The sequence below is a fragment of the Stegodyphus dumicola genome, chromosome 3 (genome assembly GCF_044657685.1).
Source record: "Stegodyphus dumicola isolate Sdum_Otavi_A_Nest chromosome 3, ASM4465768v1".
NCBI lineage: Eukaryota > Metazoa > Arthropoda > Arachnida > Araneae > Eresidae > Stegodyphus > Stegodyphus dumicola.
In genome coordinates, this window is record NC_140770.1 from 202,036,451 (window position 1) to 202,056,786 (window position 20,336).

The window sequence follows — 20,336 nt, forward strand, 5'->3', positions numbered from 1 at the left end:
TTTCATAAACTTGGTATATTTTTAATATATTAGAGGTATTTTGAACTGTGAATCATAATTGGTTTGTTTTAGTTGATTATTGCAAAGCAAACTAGGGTTTTCTTTCTAAGGGGAGGATGCCTCCATGGAGGACTTTCTCGGGGAAACTAGCTCATATAAATGGTACAGGTAGGGAAAACAATGAAAACACCCATGCAGCCAACCCTATTCTTCTGAAATCGAATAGGAACTGCCCGTATTCAGTGATGTTTTACCACTCAGCCACTGGTTACCTGTGAGTTATAAGACGTGCTGTCATTTACACTGAGTAAAATAAATTCTGCTTTAGCATAATTGATGACACTTTTGTATGTCTTGCATTAAACTCGCATTTAAAATTCTTTTAGCGTAAATGCAAAATTCAAGGGGGGGGGGAACTATCTCTTTCAAAAACATTGAGATTAATAGTTATAGAAATTTTTATAATACCAAGAGTAATACCTTGTAAATAGTTATTCAGAATACCGAGAGTAGTAAATTACAAATTACAATGTTATATAGAGAAGGGAATGAAATTCTAAAATAAAATGCGTTATAGATAGAACCATTGTACAGTATAGATTATCTTATATAAATAAAGTAACAAGAAGAAGAAAGTTCACAAGGCTTTCAACTTTACATGTCAGTATTGAAAAACATTCTACAAAAGGATGAGAAGTTTTACACTGAATTTTGACCATGTGGTTTAATGTTTTATTAATCATAAGCATATGCATTTCAAGTGCTATCTGCCTAGAACAAGATGCATCTTAGCACCAAAAACATGGCAGCAGTTCAATTGAAAGCATCCTTAAATCTTCCATAGATTTAAAGATAAAATTATATAACTTTTTCTAAAATCACTTACATGCACAGTATGTAAAATTTAAAACAATTTAATGCCTTACTTTCAGATTTATACGCATCTTTATCAAGAACTGCAAAAGAGGTTAATTTGATTGTCCTATCAATGCAAAATTGATGTGTTATAGCAAATAAGAAAAATATTGTAAATAATCTTTATTACAAAAAGAATTTATGTAGCTAAAGTATTTTCCATAAACAGCTAAAGGACACTGAAAAAAAGATCTGTCTTAATATGGGAGAAATTGCACTTGTGGCCCTGGTATTTAATGAATAATAAGAGGAAAATTAAGCATTTAGGTAGTGAAGGAATTATTTAATGTAGGAAAAACCAATTCATTAAGCATAATTCTAACATTATTTTGATAACATTTATGAAATCAGCCTGTGAAAATGCTCTATTCTAGCTATAAAATATATAGCAGTCTATGTAAGATTTTATTAGAAAGACACACAAATAAAGGTCATTATTGGTTTTCGTGGTTTCCCCGTGCGTAACGTAAATATGAGCCAGTTTATCTTAATAAGTCCTCCATGAAAGCATCGTTCCTCTTAAGCAGATACCCCTTGTAAACATAGCCATATTCAATTAATTTAACCTACAATTTCAGTTGCATTTCTGTAACATATAAAACGGCACACCAAAAAGGAGTTATCTGAATGAGACGAAAATCTATAGATGGATTGAAATCGAAACTAGTATGATAGGAATTTAATTTTTTATTTAGGAAATACAGCTACAAAAGAAAAATAAATAATGCAACGACATACCTTTAGCCCTAATGCAAGCTCTAATCCGGTTAGGCATTGACTCGTAGAGTTGGCGGATGTGCTCCTGGAGGATTCCTTGGCATATACTTTCAAACCGGCGAGTTAGATCGCCGCAATCCGTGGAGGGTCGGACATTGCTCCTCAGAGCCCAAACGTGCTCAGTTGGGGAGAGATCTGGCGATCGCGCCGGCCAGGGAAGTGTTGGAGACGCACGAAAATTAGTAGAAAGGCATGGCCTGTGCGTCCAAGCATTACCCTGCTGAAATGTAAGCCCAGAGATCCGTGAAAGGAAGGGAAAAAATAAAGGGCTAGAATCTTATCGAAGTGCTGCCGTGCTATAAGGGTGCCACACCAACGGCCGGCTGTCATATGAAATGGCACCCCATACCATAGCTCCTGGTGGTCTCGTTGACAGTATCCAGATGAGTATGCATTGCTGTTCTGAACGTGTCCAGACATGTCTTCGCTAGTCGTCGGAACTCACTTCGAAGCAGGACCCATCGCTGAAAGCAATTATATTCCAGTCTGTTAGATCCCAGGTCGAATACCTCCGGCACCGCTGCAAACGTGCTTAACGGTGTGCAATGACGATAGGTAGCCGGCGCAATGCCTTCTGTGACTTCAGCCCCCGTTCCAAGAGTCTCATTATCACTTGTCGTTGCACTGATGTTCCGGCTACACTTTGGATTAAAGCATCAGAGGCTGAGGTTGTGAAGCGTGTTCGGACGATCACTTTGTCCTTGCGGTCTGCCGTCGCATTTGCTCGACCGTTACATTCTTGACGCTCTCAACAGTTCACCCATTCCTGTCAACATCATAGAATGTATATATCGCATCGCTCGGATCCAAATATCTAGCTATCCTGCGGCCACCCTCATTCCTTTATTCTTAAATAGTGACATCTGCTCATACTTTTGACGAACCCATCTACGAGACGTTGGTACAGTTCACCTAGATCGACGGACCCATACTCGCATGGAAGTTATGCATTATCAGTGGAATATCTTCCGTTTTATGTACCATCCGTCCATAGCTTAGTTGGCAGAGCAGTGGAGTGTAGAGGTGTTGACACAGCTATCCATTTCATCTGGATGCTCCGCTGGAGCTCCATAACTTGTCAATCATTCAACACTAAATGTTAATCATTTCCATATTTTGTCGTGAGGTATAGCCATACGCAATTTCTACCTATTTGGATAACTTCTCAATGAGTCGATTTCTATGTTATAGGCTGTATGTATACCTGTATATACATATGTACGATAGATTTCAATTTATTTGCAACAGTACTTATTTGTCAGCTGATAACATTACGCTACTGCCTATTAAAATTGCAACATCATAAATACGACATGCAATAAATGTCAAATTTGCATGAACCCCAAGTACTGCATCCTGGATATAAGAACAATTAGCATTCCAGCGCATGCGCGCAAAGCATATATGAGTAATACCCTCTGCATTGCATAGAAATGGGGGAAAAAATTGAACAACGGGTTTTTCATTCAGAAATCGTATTTAAGCGTTAGTTGCTCAGATTAAGATTATATCACGCCCCTATAAAAAGAAGAAACTCTTACTAGTATGCGTTGGAAATCGACCACGGCAAGATCGTGGACTCTTTGGACTACAATTCATTCTTCCGCGACATTGCTGGCCGTGTTGGTCGGGATCCCATGACTCTAAGGCGAATATGAGATCAATGGGTCCATATTGAACGCCGTGCAAAATCTCAGCGGCCTTGGGGCATTAAAACCCGAGAGAACGTTGCGGGCAGTGAGATGACGTCTGCAGCACCACGGACAGTCAGCACGGTGACCACTGTCGCTGCTTCCCATGACGCTACAACAGAAACAGGTGCACCTACAGTGGACGTCATCGACGACACTGGGCACAGAAGTGCACCATGTCGTGATTCAGACGAAACCCATTCTGTGTACAGCATGATACGAACGCATTCGTGTGCGGAGGCACAGAGAAGAATGACGTTGCCTACTTGCATTCGTGAAAATCACATGAGCCTAGCACCTGTCGTGCTGGTATGAGGTGCCATTCCGCCTTCATCCTGGTTACGTCTTGTTCCCATAACCGGTAGTGTGGGGAAATGTCTTTACATTTGATGTGTTAATGCCCGTGGCTGTGCCCTGTCTTCAAGGCCTGCGTGACGCCATCTTTCAACAAGATAATACACGACTTTATGTTGCTTGTGCTGTCCTGAAGTTCCTTGAGACAGAATGTGTTCAAGTGTTGTCCTGATAAGCACATTCTCTAGATCTCTCACTCATCTTATCATGGGTTGCCGAGAGATTGCCATGCCATCAATGGCCAGAAAATAGAATTGAAGCTACATGGAATGAAGTACCTTTGTTTGCCATTCGAGCTTAGTTCGATTAAATGCTCAACCGGATTACAAATGTTGCTGCTGCCAGAGGTGTTAGCTTTATGTACTGAATTGCGCATGTTATTAACCCCATACCACTTGTTAATTTAATCATATCTTCCTCTCATTGCATTAATAAATACAACGTCTGAAGCACCACGGACAGTGACCACTGTTGCTGCTTCCCATGACGCTACAACAGAGATTAGTGCACCTACAATGGACGTCATCGACGACACTGATCACAGGAGTGCACCATATCGTGATTCAAACGAAACCTATTCTGCGTACAGCATGAGAACGAACGCATCCGTGTTTGGAGGCATAGAGGAGAATAAACGTTGCCAGCTTGCATTCGTGAAAGTCATACGGGCTGAGCACCTGGCGTGTTGGCATGAGGTGCCATTCCACCTTCATCCTGGTCACCTCTCGTTCCCATAACCGGTAATGTGGACAAATGTCATTACATTTGTGATGTCTTAATGCCCGTGCCCTGTCTTCAAAGCCTGCTTGACGCCATCTTTCACCAAGATGATGCACGAACTTATGCTGCCCTGAAGTTCTTTGAGACAGAATGTTTCCGAGTGTTGCCCTGATCAGCACATTCTCCAGGCCTTTCACTCATTGAGAACATCTTATCATGGGTTGCCGGGAGATTGCCATACCATCACTCGCCAGAAAATAGAACTAAAGCTGCATGGAATGAAGTACCTGTATCAGCTTAGTTCAATTAGATGTTCAACCATATTACAGATGTTACTGGCTGTCAGATGTGTCAGCTTTGTGTACTGAATTCCGCATGTTATGAACGCCAAACCACTTGTTAATTTAATCATATCTTCCTCTCATATTTATTAATAAATTAATATTTATTAATGAATCTCAATATTTATTAATAAATCTCAATATTTATTAATAAATACAATACATACAATAAATATGATTCTGTTATTTGCCTTGCTTCCTGGTATAGAAATTTTAATGAACAGCACCGTATTTGTTACCTTCTTATGAATCTGTACTACAATCTAATTTTTTGAACCGTCCATATTTGCATCTTGATATCAGAATCTATCTCATATTCAGGTCCAGTTCTGTTAAGTGCGCAGTGCGTGCATGCAAAAAGGCCACCAGATCCCTAGTTCGACCTATAGTGTATTTTAAGGAATAAAATCCAAACACTTGGTTATGTATGAATTTTGTGTTTCTATGCTGTTGGTATGTATAGGGCTGCCCATACGGTATAATGGTTAAGGATGCTGAATGCCGTAGTGAAGGGTCTGGGTTCGTATCCCGAAGAAGGCATAGCTATTGGTAAACTTATAATATCTTCACATTATAAACCACTATGTGCATGGATGTTTGTCAGCTTATAATGTGAAGTTAATATAAATTTACAATCATCCATGCTTTCTTCAAGCGTGAAGCAAGCGTGCACTCAAAATATAAGGCCAGCCGAAATTCTCTCGAGAAGCTGATAGTAGAGGAATAAAAGTTGGGAGATCCTCGGAACACCTGCAGGGCCATCTTCCATTAAAAACTGAGATGCAGCTTACTAGTTAACAAGACTCAGAAATACACGATGTACTTTCAGGAATTTCCCGAAACTTAATCTACAACTGCTTTTTCCAGTTGGGATGTTATGAATGAAATTTCTATATGATAGAATATGTGAAAAGATTTATTTCCATAAAATTAAAGAGTGTTTTTAAACTTAATAGTCCTCAAGTAATATTAAAAATTATTACTAACGGAAACATAGTATGATATACCTAAATTTATTTACAACCTCTCCTGTATTCCCGAAAATTCTTATAAATGCTGTTAGTACAGGAAGTTTTCAAAGCTAAAAATTAAGAGCAACATAAATAAATGTATAGTGGGGGGGGGGAATCCAAAATGATTTATATAGTTTTTTGTGGTCAGTACAAAATCTTAATTCAGAGTGAATTAGTTTCGACGTTGTTTGACTGATTGATAAATAACACTAAAATAACATTGGCTGGTTAAGTTTCGAATTACAAAACATCACCAGTATTATGTAGGCAGACATTACTAGAAATGTGTATGTAGGAAGTCACTTGACATGGATTAATAGAGGAATGACGCAGTCCAGAGAGGTTTATTATAAGCAGTTACTATTTTTAGTACAGAAACTGAAAATACCTAAATTAAAATGATGAGTTAAGGGCAAAACAAATTTAAATTAGAATCTTTATTTACATAGTTTTTATCTATCAATCTCTAGATATACACTTAACAATATACAAGAAACATTAAAAAATTAATATTCTATTTTCTGAGATATTTTTTAAATATATATGTGGAAAAAGACTTTAATATCTATAGTTCAGATTTCAGACACAAACTGTCTGCCTAAAGAGATTTGGATTTATTAAGTTATGGAAAAGTATGCTAGTGTATATTCCTTGATGGAATAACGCTGTTAAGAAAGGCTTTCTGACGGAAACTGTCTTGTACTCATGTTATGCAAAGGAGAATCTATGAAAACATGCATGCAGCCAATCTTTTCCCTGGGAATTGAACTTGGACTGAACTATCAGTGCTCAGCTGTCTTACCTGCTGGGCTGTGAAGGGAAAAAGATGCCTTCATGGATAACTTTCTACGAAGAACTGCCTCTGTTCACGTTATATATAGGGAAAACCACGGAAGCATCCACGAAGCGAATTTGTTCACCCTAATTTGGAGTTTGTCTATCAATGTTCAGCAGTCTTACCCACCAGATTCCATGGTAGGCTGTATATATTACAGATACAGTTGTTAATCACATTTATGGATTTTATGCCATCTCAGCGTGTTCCCTATGTTCCATTCCTTTCCAGTGTGTATGATTTCAAACATGAAAGCAAGATTTCAATATGCAAGCAATAAAAATTTTTTAATACATAGCACTAATGCTGTTATATGAGAAAATAAAGCAAAGATTATACAAAATTCCGAAAAAAAATTCATATGGCAGTAGACCACGTAACACCACATTTCACAAGTGACAATGTATTGTTTTCAGAGATTGTTTAAAGAATCTACCTGGTAATAACAAAAATTTTTCAATTTTGTGAAAACTGTCACTAAATTTAGTTTGGTAATGACACAAGATTTTCAATGTATTTTGATAATATTAAAGAACTTTATTGCTTTGTTGTTCTGCATGTGATAGGATACAAAATCAAAATGTTCATGTTATGTCTGAAGGCATCACACACACATAACACACATACAGGCAATAGTTAAAAAGAGGCAGAATAGTTTTAATTCTAAAAAAAAAAAAAAAAAAAAAAGGTAATTCCTTATTAATACCATAGACTTGAGCCACAGTTATATGGCAAAACTGTTGTTAATAGATATTTTTTTACTAAATTAGGTTAGATTATTTATATTGCACAGCACATGAGGGTTATCTGCAGAAGGAGGGGGGGTATTTTGTGGAGAACTTTCTTAAGGTGAGCTGGCTTGTATTAGGTTAAACATCTCCAAACCACAAAAACTCTTATGCAGCCAGCCCATTTACAAGGATTTGAAGCATCCATATTTAGGGATTTCGCCACTGGTGGATGTTTGTTTATACTAGTATGGAAGACACAAACATCTACAGAATTCAGGTATGCTTGAGATTTCAGTCTCTTTAGGGGTATACTGATAACAGGGTTAGGTCAGATTAATTTATTAAAGCAAACCACATGAGAATATCTGCTCAAGGAGACATATATCTTCGTGGAGGACTTTCTAGAGGAAACTGGTTTGTATTTATGTTTCATATGGAAAGCCATCCAAACACTCATGCAGTCAGCCTGCTAATTGGGATTTGAACACGAGTCAAACTAACAATATTCAGCTTTCTTATTCACTTGGTCGCTGGTGGGCTACTTAGAAAAACTACAAGAAGTAAGTATGAAATGTCAAAATTTGTATTTCAGCTATTTATCAGAATTTGTATTTTTATCTCGTACTCTTGCAGGGCAGTGATATTTTTGAATAAAGACTAATCAAAACTAAATCAATGTCCCTATTTCAACTGACCATTTTTGTTAAAATATTCTACTTACTTAAGCATTTTTTAAAATTTTAATTGATGACTATTTAATTATAGAGATATAAAATATAAAAAGAACTGACATCTTATTCATTTAAACTTTTATATAATAAAATATGAAATGCAAAATAACATGATTTCTTAAATAATTCAAAACTAATTCTTAAGATGATTTAAATATATAAATACCAAAGGAAGATTCATTAGACAAAATGGGTAGAGTAGACTTTAAGGTACCCCTTGTATTACGGCGAAGTTGTTTCATTTATGGTAGCCTGAGTAGTTGAATATTATGAAAACCCTATTGTGACGTAATCGGGTGCATGATTCTGGGAAATTTTGAATCATGGAATGTTTTGTAACCTTTTTTTTTTTTTTTTTTTTTTGTGTGTGTGTGTGTTGGTTTGATTCTTTAGACGGTAGAATGGCCGAATGTAGCGAAAGGGGAAAAGAGCTTTAATTGACTGGTGTATAAATGAATGTTTACTTAGTAGCCATTATAAGTGTCCTGTATGTAGGAAGGATATGCGTCTAGTCGAACGTAAAAATCGTTTAGAGGGATTTGAATGGGTTTGTAGGAAGAAAGGTTCAGATGGTCACTATGTGAAGCGTTCGATCAGAAAGAGTACCTGGTTTGAAAAAAGTCATTTGAGTATGATTGATATTTTGATTTTTACGTAGTTCTGGGTGTACGAAGCGAACTCGAAAATCATGGTAAGTGAATATTTGCTTTTGGTAGTGCTTAAATGTATAACATGTTTTTCTTTTTTTATGTTTTATTGTTTGGTTTAAAGTGCATTTTATTGAGATTACGTATTTTTTGTTTGCTTATTTTGTATAATTTGGTGCTCCTTTGACTTTTTAAGTGAAAATATATCGATGTGTACATGGACAAAGTAAAAGGAGTGCGCAATGCAAGTTTGTGCAATTCTGGGATTTTTTTAAAGTGAAAATAGGTTGACCGTGTACATGGATAAAGTCAAAGGAGCGCATAACGCCATTTTGTAAAATTCGAGGATTTTTTTTTTTTTTTTGAGTGGAAATAAGTCGATGTGTACATGGATACCGAGTTTGTGCAATTGTTTGTCTTTGTGTAGCGGCGCAAAAATCGCTGCTTCGCAAGCCGAAATAACGAGTCAAAGAATTGCACAAAATCGGTATCCATGTACCGCCAAAAATCGCCAAGGGTACCCTAAACTATACTTTTACCGACACAATTATTTCTTTCACAGTTGAAAAAAAAAGTTTTTTAATTTTATACTTTATTCATAGACTTCATTGTCGAGTTGATAAACAATTTAATTGCATTAAATTGTCACATATCTGGAACTTGATAAAAGTTTAGCACAAATTCAGAATGTATTTTAAAGTACTTCACATTTTCTGTTTCTTTCAGATTAAAAAAAAAACTGTTAAAAATGTGTAAGTTTATATTTAATACAGTAGATAATAAACTGAAACCATAAAAACAAAACATTCAAAAAGGTGACATATTATTATACAATAACAACAAATTAAAATTGTTAAATAATACAAGGCTATTTCACAAAATACTTTATATGCGAATGCACTGTACATTATTTACATGAATAATATCATTAACATGCATTAGTGACATCTGCCACATTCAAAACATTAGATGGCCTCCAATATTTTAAATCGAGTCCTTTATAACAGTACCAACATCATTATACTTAGAAAATAGAGCTGGTTAATTTTAACACCATTAAATGCTACAATGTATTACATGTTACAAATATAGATTACTGATTTCCTGAGAAGTTAAAATTTCCTGTATTACCATTGTTGCCTCCTAAGAGGCAATATAAGTTTTGTACAGCGCATTGCTTCTGCGCAACTTCAAAATTATGTACAGCGCATTGTTTCTGCGCAATTTTTAGTTAGTTAGTTAAGATTCGAACTCCCAGCGTAGCATACATGTTTTTGATCCCGTATGGTCGGGAATTTATCATTTTCGATTTAGAATTTTTGTTATGATACAGTCCACGAAATAAAATTGTTGTTGTTGTTGTAAAGTTGTCTATAGCATACAGTCTAACCAGCGACCTCAAAACATTGGTCAACGTCGAGCCCGAGCTAATTAGAATAAAAAATGGCTAATGAAGACATAACCACGTTGAACAGAAAACGTGGTGGCATTAAAGCTCAAATTAGGAAATTAAAGTCGTCTGTCAATGGAAAAAGTGATGATTTTGGTTTCGAACAAATAGAAGTATTGCAAGAAAAAGTTCACAAGTTAAATACACAAATTAATGAACTTCGCTTGGATTATTACAAAGTGTGCAAAGATGAAGAAATATCAGACATCGAAGCTACTTTTGAAGAAATCGAGATGGATATTACCAATGTTCAGGTAAGCCTGAAATGTCTTTATACTTCATTATGTAGTAAGAATGCAAATAATAGTATCCCAGAAACAAGAAGTAATTCATTGAATTATAAATTGCCTGAAATAACATTACCTAAATTTTCTGGCAATTTCGAAGACTGGAATTTATTTAAAAACCAATTTGTAACTTTAATTTCATCTAATACACAATTAACAGATTCTCAGAAATTGTTTTATTTACAATCTTGTTTAATTGGTGATGCAAAGCAGATACAAACACTAGATGATACATTTTCTTCCTTATTTAAGGCACTTGAAGAAAGATATGATAATAAGAGACTGGTTGTAAATTCTCATATCAATGAATTACTTTCTATTGAAAAAATAGTTCATGAAAATCCTAAAGATTTACGCTCATTAATTGATAAAGTTCAGAAACATTTAAGAGCATTAAAATTTATGAAATTAAATATGGATAAATTAAGCGAAGCTTTGCTGATTAATATTATTCTCAATAAAATAGATAAAGAATCGCGTAGGCAATTTGAAATGTCATTAAATAGTAATGATTTATGTGAATGGGATTCTTTCATGACATCTCTTCAAAAGCGATGCCAGATGTTAGAAAATATGCAAAACAAAACTGTATTTGCAAAAACAAAACAAAACATTCCTCCAAATAAAGTTCGATAGTTAGTGTCAAAAACGAATAATAATAATAAATTTATGTGTCCCCGGTTTGCAAAGATAATCACACAATTTTTAAATGCGAAACATTTCTAGCATTAAATCCAATGGAACGATACGAAATGGTTAAAAAGCTTTCTTTGTGCATTAATTGTTTACATTTAAGTCATAAAGTATTTTCCTGTCAGTCTAGACACTTTTGCTCGGTTTGCAAATTATAACATAATTCACTTCTTCATCGGAATGACGGATTCATGCCGTCTGCAACAAGTGGGGGGAAAGCAAAGTGAAACTACGCCCTCCCCACATAACCGCAAAAATGAGGCTGTTTTGAATAGCAATAAATCAACAGAAAAAGGCCTTATCGGCGTGTCTTTTTTCGAAAAATAAAACTGTTCTCCTTTCAACTGCGATTGTTTGGGTTAGAAATATTTATGGCCAATTCGTTAAAGCAAGAATAGTTCTTGACTCAGGCTCGATGTCAAATTTTGTTACAAATGAATTCTGTAAGCGTGCAAATTTTAAAAAAGGAAAGAATAAATATTCCCGTTTCTAGTTTAAATGGGCAAATTTCAAACATTAAATCTCGTACTTTTGCTTCTATTTTTAATGGAAATAATTCGTTCTCTGTTTCATTAAATTTTTTAGTTATAATAAAATCTCAGATTTAGTACCTTCTACAAAATTAAATATTGAAAATATAGATATTCTTAATACATCAAGTTTGGCTGATCCAGAATTTGCAACTCCATCTAGCATAGATCTGCTTTTAGGAGCAGAAATATTTTATGACATTTTTATTAATGGCCAAGTTAAATCTTCTACAAAATCACTCGTTTTCAGAAATTCTGTGTTTGGTTATATAGCTACTGGTTCTTTGAAAACATCTTTTGAAAATTGTCAGAATTATTGTGGACTTGTCGGTAATGTTGATAATATTGATAGATTGGTAGAAAAATTTTGGTTAGTGGAAAATATTGGTGAAGAAAATCCAATTCTTATCCAAGAAGAAGAATTCTGTGAACAACATTTCAAAGACACAGACGAAATGAATATGGCAGATTTATCGTAAAAATGACTATGAAAGACGAACAATTAGGAGATTCAAAGCACTTAGCCAACATTAGACTCAATCAATTAGTTAAACGTCTTAGCAAAAACGCTACATTGCAACATTTATATCAAAATTTCATAACAGAATATGAAAATTTGGACCATATGGAAAGCGTAGATGATAATTCAAAACCGGAACTTGAATATTACCTTCTTCATCATGGAGTGTATAGACCAGAGAAGTCAAGTACAAAATTAAGAGTTGTGTTTAATGCTAGTGCCCCCAAGCTCAAATGGATTAAGTTTGAATGATTTACTTTTATCGGGAGCAGTCCAAGAAGATACTTTTGATATTCTTGTGAGATTCAGAAAACATCAAGTTGCAGTTATTGCGGATATACAAAAAATGTACCGGCAAATTTTAGTTGATGAATCCCAAAGAGACTTACTTCGAATCTTATGGAAGAGAAACCTTAGCGACTCACCTGTGACATATAGACTCAAAACGGTGACTTATGGTACTAAAAGTGCTCCATTTTTAGCCATTAGATGCATAAAGCAAGTTGCATATGACGAAATCCATAAATATTCTGAAGCTGCCAAAGCTGTCTTGTCAGACTGTTATGTTGATGATGTCATCTCTGGTTCATCAAACTTAGACTCAGCAAGGGAATTGAAAATCAGCTTAGACAGCTTTTTCATAGTTGTGGAATGACTTTGCACAAATGGAACTCTAATTCTCCTGAACTGTTGGATAGCCCTCTTACAAGCTCTGAGCTTTCATTCTCCTCCAAAAGTGATAATGTGGTTAAAGCTTTAGGCATTACATGGAATTCTCAGAAGGATGAATTCAGCTTTAAAGTCTCAATCGAGGAGAAATCATCATATACTAAAAGAGACATTTTATCGACAATTGCCAGACTTTATGATCCTTTAGGACTGATTGGTCCGGTATTCACCAAAGCCAAGATATTTTTACAGAAATTATGGGTTCAAAAACTGAATTGGGATGAACCACTTTTCGCAACTATTGCTCACGAATTGCAACAGATAGTTTCAAATTTAAAGGCTGTTGAAAACATCAAAATTAATCGTTGCATCCTCTCCAATCATCCAAGCAAGATTTCACTTATTGGATATGCAGATGCTTCGGAAGCCGCTTATGGTGCAGTTGTCTGCTTAATTAGTGTCGATGAAGATCACAGTTCGTCATCTCATCTTCTAGCCAGCAAATCTCGTGTGGCTCCATTGAAAACCTTATTTATTCCAAGATTGGAACTTTGTGCGTGTTTGTTATTGGCTCATCTGATTTTGAAAGTTAGCGACTCATTGAAGATGCATTTAGATGACATCATTCTGAGCACTGATTCAACGATAGCACTGTCATGGTTGAAGACTTCTCCTCATCTTTTGAAGACCTTTGTTGCAAATAGAGTCTCCAAAATCCAAACACTAGTAGAGCCACGACAATGGAAGAATGTATCATCAGCAAATAATTCGGCAGATCTGATTTCTCGTGCTGCTTATCCTCATGAACTTGTGACATCTTCCTTGTGGTGGAATGATCCTGAACGGAACGAACTTAGTGATGCTTCTTTATTTGAACTTGACAAGACTCTCATAGATTCTCCTGCTTATCAGGATGAACTTAAAAAACCTTTAGACGTTAATTTGAACTGCAATTTAAACTTGTTTTGGAATACCTTTTTCAAGATGCGGAATCAAGATGCGGAAATACACTTGATAAAAATGGTTCAGGTAACAGAATTTGCAGAGGAGATTAAATCACTTGAAGATCAGAGAGTAATCAAAAGTCAGGTAAAAACTTTAAATCCATTTTTAGATGGAAAAGATATATTACGTGTGGGCGGTCGCTTAACTCATGCCACAATTAATTATGATTCTAAACATCAAATTTTATTGCCAAAAAATCATAAGCTTACCAAGCTAATATTTATTCATCATCATGTGAAAAATTTTCATGCTGGTCCTCAAGCATTGTTACATTTTGTTAGGGAAAGGTTTTGGCCCATTGGTGGCAAGGACTTAGGCAGAAAAACAGTTCATGAATGTTTAATTTGTTTTCGTCATAAACCTATCATTTCAGATCAATTAATGGCCGGTTTACCTCCTGAACGTGTAAATCCAAATCTAACCTTTCATAACACAGGGATAGATTTTGCAGGCCCTTTTCTAATCAAATATAGAAATCAAAGGAAAGGTAGTTTACATAAAGTTTATATAGCAATCTTTGTTTGCTTAGTTACAAAAGCGATTCATTTAGAAATAGTATTTGACTTAACATCTGAAGCCTTTATTGCATATTTAAAACGATTTTTCTCGCGTAGAGGTAAAAGCTCATGTCTGTTTAGTGACAATGCAACTAATTTTGTAGGAGCTCACAAAGAGTTAAAGAAGCTTGCTTCTTTAGTTGCTGTCCCTGATGAAGTTTTGGGTAAGTATTTGGCATCTGAAAATATCTCTTGGAAATTTATTCCTCCTCGTGCCCCCAATTTTGGTGGAATTTGGGAGGCCGGAATCAAATCTTTCAAATTTCATCTTAAAAGAGCTATTTTCGATACTAAATTAACCTATGAAGAATTTTTAACCGTAATTGCTCAAATTGAAGGAATACTAATTTCGAGACCTCTTTCTCCTTTATCGTCTGAACCTTCAGATTACGAACCCTTGACGCCAGGTCACTTTTTAGTTAGGCAGGTTAGGCAGACCCATAAACTCAATTGTAGAACCTCAAATTTTAGATCTGTCAGAAAGTAGATTGTCAAGATGGCAAAAGTTAACTAAAATGATACAGATTATATGGAAACGATGGATAACTGACTATCTTAATTACTTGCAACAACGAAAGAAATGGTATTTTTCAAAGGACAATATAAAGAAAAATACAATAGTTATTATTAAAGATGATCAGTTACCTCCATTTAAATGGTTACTAGGAAGAATTGATCAGACAATTCCTGGTAAAGATGGTAAGATACGAGTAGTAGTCACTAACACAAAGTTTGGTCCAATTAAAAGGCCAATATCAAACATTTGTTTATTGCCTGTTGAGGATAACTTCAAGGATTAAGTTTCATTGTTAATAAAATATACATTGTTCTTTATTATATTTATATTTTGGTAATTTTGATGAAAAAATGTGAATTTTTTACTGTTTGAAATGTTGATATACTTACCATAATTATTGAAAAAAAATTCCAAATGTTCAAACTTTATGGAATTTTCTGAATTGTTTATTTCATTCTGTAAACGATTTATTAACTTTAAGTCTTTTGTTAATGCTTAAAAAAACTGAATAGCTGAATTGTTAGCATTTCATATTGAATTGTATGCTTAGATTTAGTTTGCATATCATAGATATTGCAACGTGGGGCGGTATGTTGCCTCCTACGCGGCAATATAAGTTTTGTACAGCGCATTGCTTCTGCGCAACTTCAAAATTATGTACAGCGCATTGTTTCTGCGCAATTTTTAGTTAGTTAAGATTTGAACTCCTAGCGTAGCATACATGTTTTTGATCCCGTATGGTCGGGAATTTATCATTTTCGATTTAGAATTTTTGTTATGATACAGTCCACGAAATAAAATTGTTGTTGTTGTTGTAAAGTTGTCTAAACCAGCGACCTCAAAAGAACCATGATTGTTATTAGTGATACTTTGATCCAGTATTTATGGTGTCACATACACTGAATGTGTACTTATAATTAAACAAGTTAATAATCATTACTGAATATCCAGTAATATAATTTCATCACTGTATATAACAGGTAACAACTTCTAATGCCTAATTGAAACTTTCTAAATATTTTATGAAATTGATCTCCAGTAGCTAAAATATTTTTCAAAATATACTTCACTTGATAAAACATTCACTTCCCAGTGGCGAAAAAATTAACGTAGATACATATTAATAATCCTTAGAAAAAACCCTTTAGCCAGGTATATATTTCATAGCAGCCATCCCTCGAATGCTTTTGTGAGGTAAACTTGATTTGAAAAATATGTTACTTTAAAAAAAATTTCTTTCCTCTCCTATCTTGATATATCTTCTACAACAGGGATTTTCAACCAAGGGGGCTTCAGGGGAAAGAACATGGTCAGCCTTTTATTTATATGTTAAGTATTTAGTTTTAGTTCATGAATATCAAAATCTACTTTTGTTCAAGTTTTGGCCCTTATCAACATTTTCTACATTTTTGTTGTTTAATTTATAAAACAAGTTGAAACATAGTCTGAATCTAAATAAAGGTATATGCATTTTTCAAGAGTTGGAGAGGAGGGGGGGGGAAGGATTTTCTAGTAATGGCGAAAGAGATGCATGGGGCAGAATAGGTTGTTTTATTATTTTTAATACATCTATGTTATAGTATTTATTATAATTAAAGCCATGCCTTTCAGATACTTTTATAATTGGTGAATCAAAGTAATATCCTTTTAATCTTCATTCAAAAACACATTACCATCATAAATATTCATCTAAAATGTGTACGTAGGAAGCATTTTTGTGTATTTTGTGAAAGGGAAGGCCATAAAGTACTGTACTTCCTTTGTATTCTCAGATTAGTCATGCTACTGTAACATTTATGTTCTCAAAACCTGTGCATTGCATTATCATTTTCCAGGTTACAACTTTAGTTTGACTAAAAAGAAAAATAAATTCACAAATGTTTTATTGCACAGAACTCATAAGTTCACAAAATGTTGAGTAGATACTAAAAATTAAGAAGAGTTGAAAACAGTAAAATCATACTATGCAACCAACTCCAGAAACCACCTGTTGGTGTTAATGATCTTTTGCACATGTTGGTTCATAAAGACTGGACAAGTTTCACAAAGATTTAAGAATACACTCAAAAGTCGTTAATTCGGACACCCATAATCCGGAATGATCTATAATCCGTACTTTCTGCGCATGCGTAGTAAGACATTTACGGCTGAGAATATGCGTGTGCGCGTGCGCAAAATACGTTTACGAATGCGCGTTTAATGTATAACGGACGGTATAAGCTAAGCTAAAATTATCTAATTCAGTTAATGTTGCAGATTGCGTTGTTCCTTAATATTCGAATTGGATTCGGCTTATTATTTTTTTTCAGACTGTTAGAGCAATTTTATAAAAGTAGGCTTGAACTTTCGATTATGTCAAATAGAATTTCTGATATATATTTACTAATATGTAAAGGATCTACAAAGCGAAAGTATGTTTCGAAGTCCATTAAACAAAAAGTGGAATTGCTGCAAAACGTGGATAAAGGCATATCCTTTGTATATCTAAACTTTAACGTTTGTTTATCTTTAACGCCGCGGCGCGCAATGAATTGGAAGTTGATCTGTCAGCATTATCCTTATCTTCAGGGCAGATGTTGTTATTTTATTTGGCTTATAATTCCTTACTAAATGTAGTATTTCATCTTGATGTACTCCGTCTTTGATATGATTAAAATCAAATTCCTGGTCATTATAAATATCACGAATACACATCAAATAGTTTTCTGGTTGCAATTTTCTAATTTCGACTATGCGTAGTATGCATTATGCATGCGCGCGTTGAAAGAAATGTTTAATAAAGTAAACAAATAAATATTAAGCTTTTTTTTTTTTTTTTTGGTAAATTTTGATACCCTTTAGATTGCTCTTTATTTCATAAATTACGATTTCCTATTTTTAATTTTATAATTTCTGCATGCCATCTTACCAGATTTAAACTGATGATCTATAATCCGGAATCGCCGAAGTCCCGACGAGTCCAGATTAACGACTTTTGACTGTATTTGCATAGGCAGTTATATTCCTGTATTAGCTAATTCTGTTTCAAAGTCATCAGACATCATGTCAGTAAGAACTACATGTTACAATTCAGAAATATTCAAGAAACACAATTAGGTGTTTATCATGTTTCAGAATTAGCAAAGCTTTTCAATAAAAAAGAAATATTTTAAGTTAATTGCCAAGGGTTTCTTATTTCAACAATAATGCTTACTTACACGAATAAAAAAATAGCGGTACTGTTCTGTTATCGGGATTGATTTCAGAAATGTATGTATGCATGTATGTGTTCATTGTATGCATAAGTACAAATATATGTGTGCACACAAATACACATGCATACCAACATACGTTCATACATTTCTGAATCTAGTCCCTTGATAATAGAACGGTACCAAAATAACTGTTACTGCTTTTGCTCAGTATCCGAGGAAGCATATCCTTTGGATGTACGAATTGTAAACTGTTCTATACTTTACGTTTTATAGCTAATAAATAAAGCTTTTCCTTCAGGTTTTCAATTTTTCTTTTTCGGTTATAATTAAAAACAGATTTTAATAGCAGTAAACTGAAAAGCGACATACTGCTGTTTACAATAATGTAAAAATAAAGCAGTAATTTGAAAATACAGAACTATGGATTTTTACTTGACTCTTAATCTATTCAATCTCCTCGTGGTAATGGTTAAAAGCATGGAAAAAAAAGAGGGGAATGAGATTGTAATCTGTGAAACTATTGGGGTTATAGAAAAGTATAGTTAGTTTTTTGCTATTGCGTGGGCCTTCAGCCCATTTCAGGATCAATATAGGGATCAAACCTCACTACTGCATCACATAACAACTAATTCGTTGGAAATTTGGATCATTAGATATGTTTTGTATTTCCTAATGCAAATCACAGTAAAGATATTTATAGGGCATTCAGTACTATTTGAGATACATTATGAATGCATGCTACCAGGATAAAAAACATTTATCTTTTCTGCTATGCAGATGACCACTACATTTCAAGAGTAATATCAACATGGTAGTTACAGATATAGCACTGTTTGACTTTTGTTTTTACTTATCAGAGATTTGCAAATAAGGCATAGTTTGAAATTATTATACATACAATGTGATTTCAAAAAATTAAATTAGTAATTATTAAAAAGACACACAAATTCTGTTTCAACTGACAATTACGTTTCAAAAGCAAAACAACGCGAGTTGCTTATTACTTGAGTAAATTATGAATACAACGTGAGTAAATTATGAATTCCAAGTCTCAGTTTGGACCATGCTTGTGTACAGAAAGTATATGGCATATAATTATATAAAAAAAAATAACTTCTAAGAGAAAGTATATTCTTAATTTGTTTTAAAAATATGTTCTGAAAATTATTCAGATTTTTGAAGTTTTCAAAAAACAACACTAATTTTTCACTTTCATACAATATATAAATCGCTATTTCAGTATCGATGAAGTATCAGACTTTCAATACTCAGCTACATAATTTCTATCCATAAAAATTGTTTTCTTACTTTTTCATCAGCAACTAATAACAGATTTTATTTTAGATATAAAAAATGCACTCAGATATGTATGTTCTCCTTTACCACACAGAAATAATACTTAAGCGAATTTTCTGGCATGGGCTATACTTTCACATCATTTTGAGTTTATTAACTTTCTTTAGAATATGGTCACTTTTATCTGGTTGCATGTGTATTCTCCCTTTTATTTTTTGTTTATTATCTCTGTCTTTAAAATATATTGAACTCACATTCTCTACATTCATTATATATTCTTTATCAAAAGGAATATTTAGACAAAATAATGCATAAGACAATTAACATTATATAACATTACAGAAGTAATTCTAGAATGGCTACTATGTGGAAGGCTATCAAATACTGCATTTTTAAAGTAAATAATAGAAGCATATTTCTATCGCAGTTATATGAGAACTGAATAATATGAGATTATAGTATAGTTAGTTATACGAGAATATCTGAAATAATATTTTCACAAGCATACGCATAATGTTTCAATACTTGGGTTTTCAAAGCAGAAAAAGTTATAAAATAATACACATCCAGAAATAAGTGTCAAAAGTAGCTAGTTATCTGATACATATGTAGATCATATGAGCAGGAATGTGATATATTAATACATATGTAAAATCGCATCGATAAGTATTAATTGCCTTGCGTTTTCTCAATAGACGCACATTACTCGACTTTTAATGCTAATTTAGCAATATAACAGAACAAAATTAGCAATCATACACCAAACAAGTATAAACATATCTTAATCCCGTTTTTCCTCATGTATTTTCCTTTTCTCCCTAGCACCTATTCCCCACATGATATTTACTTCCCTTGGCATAATG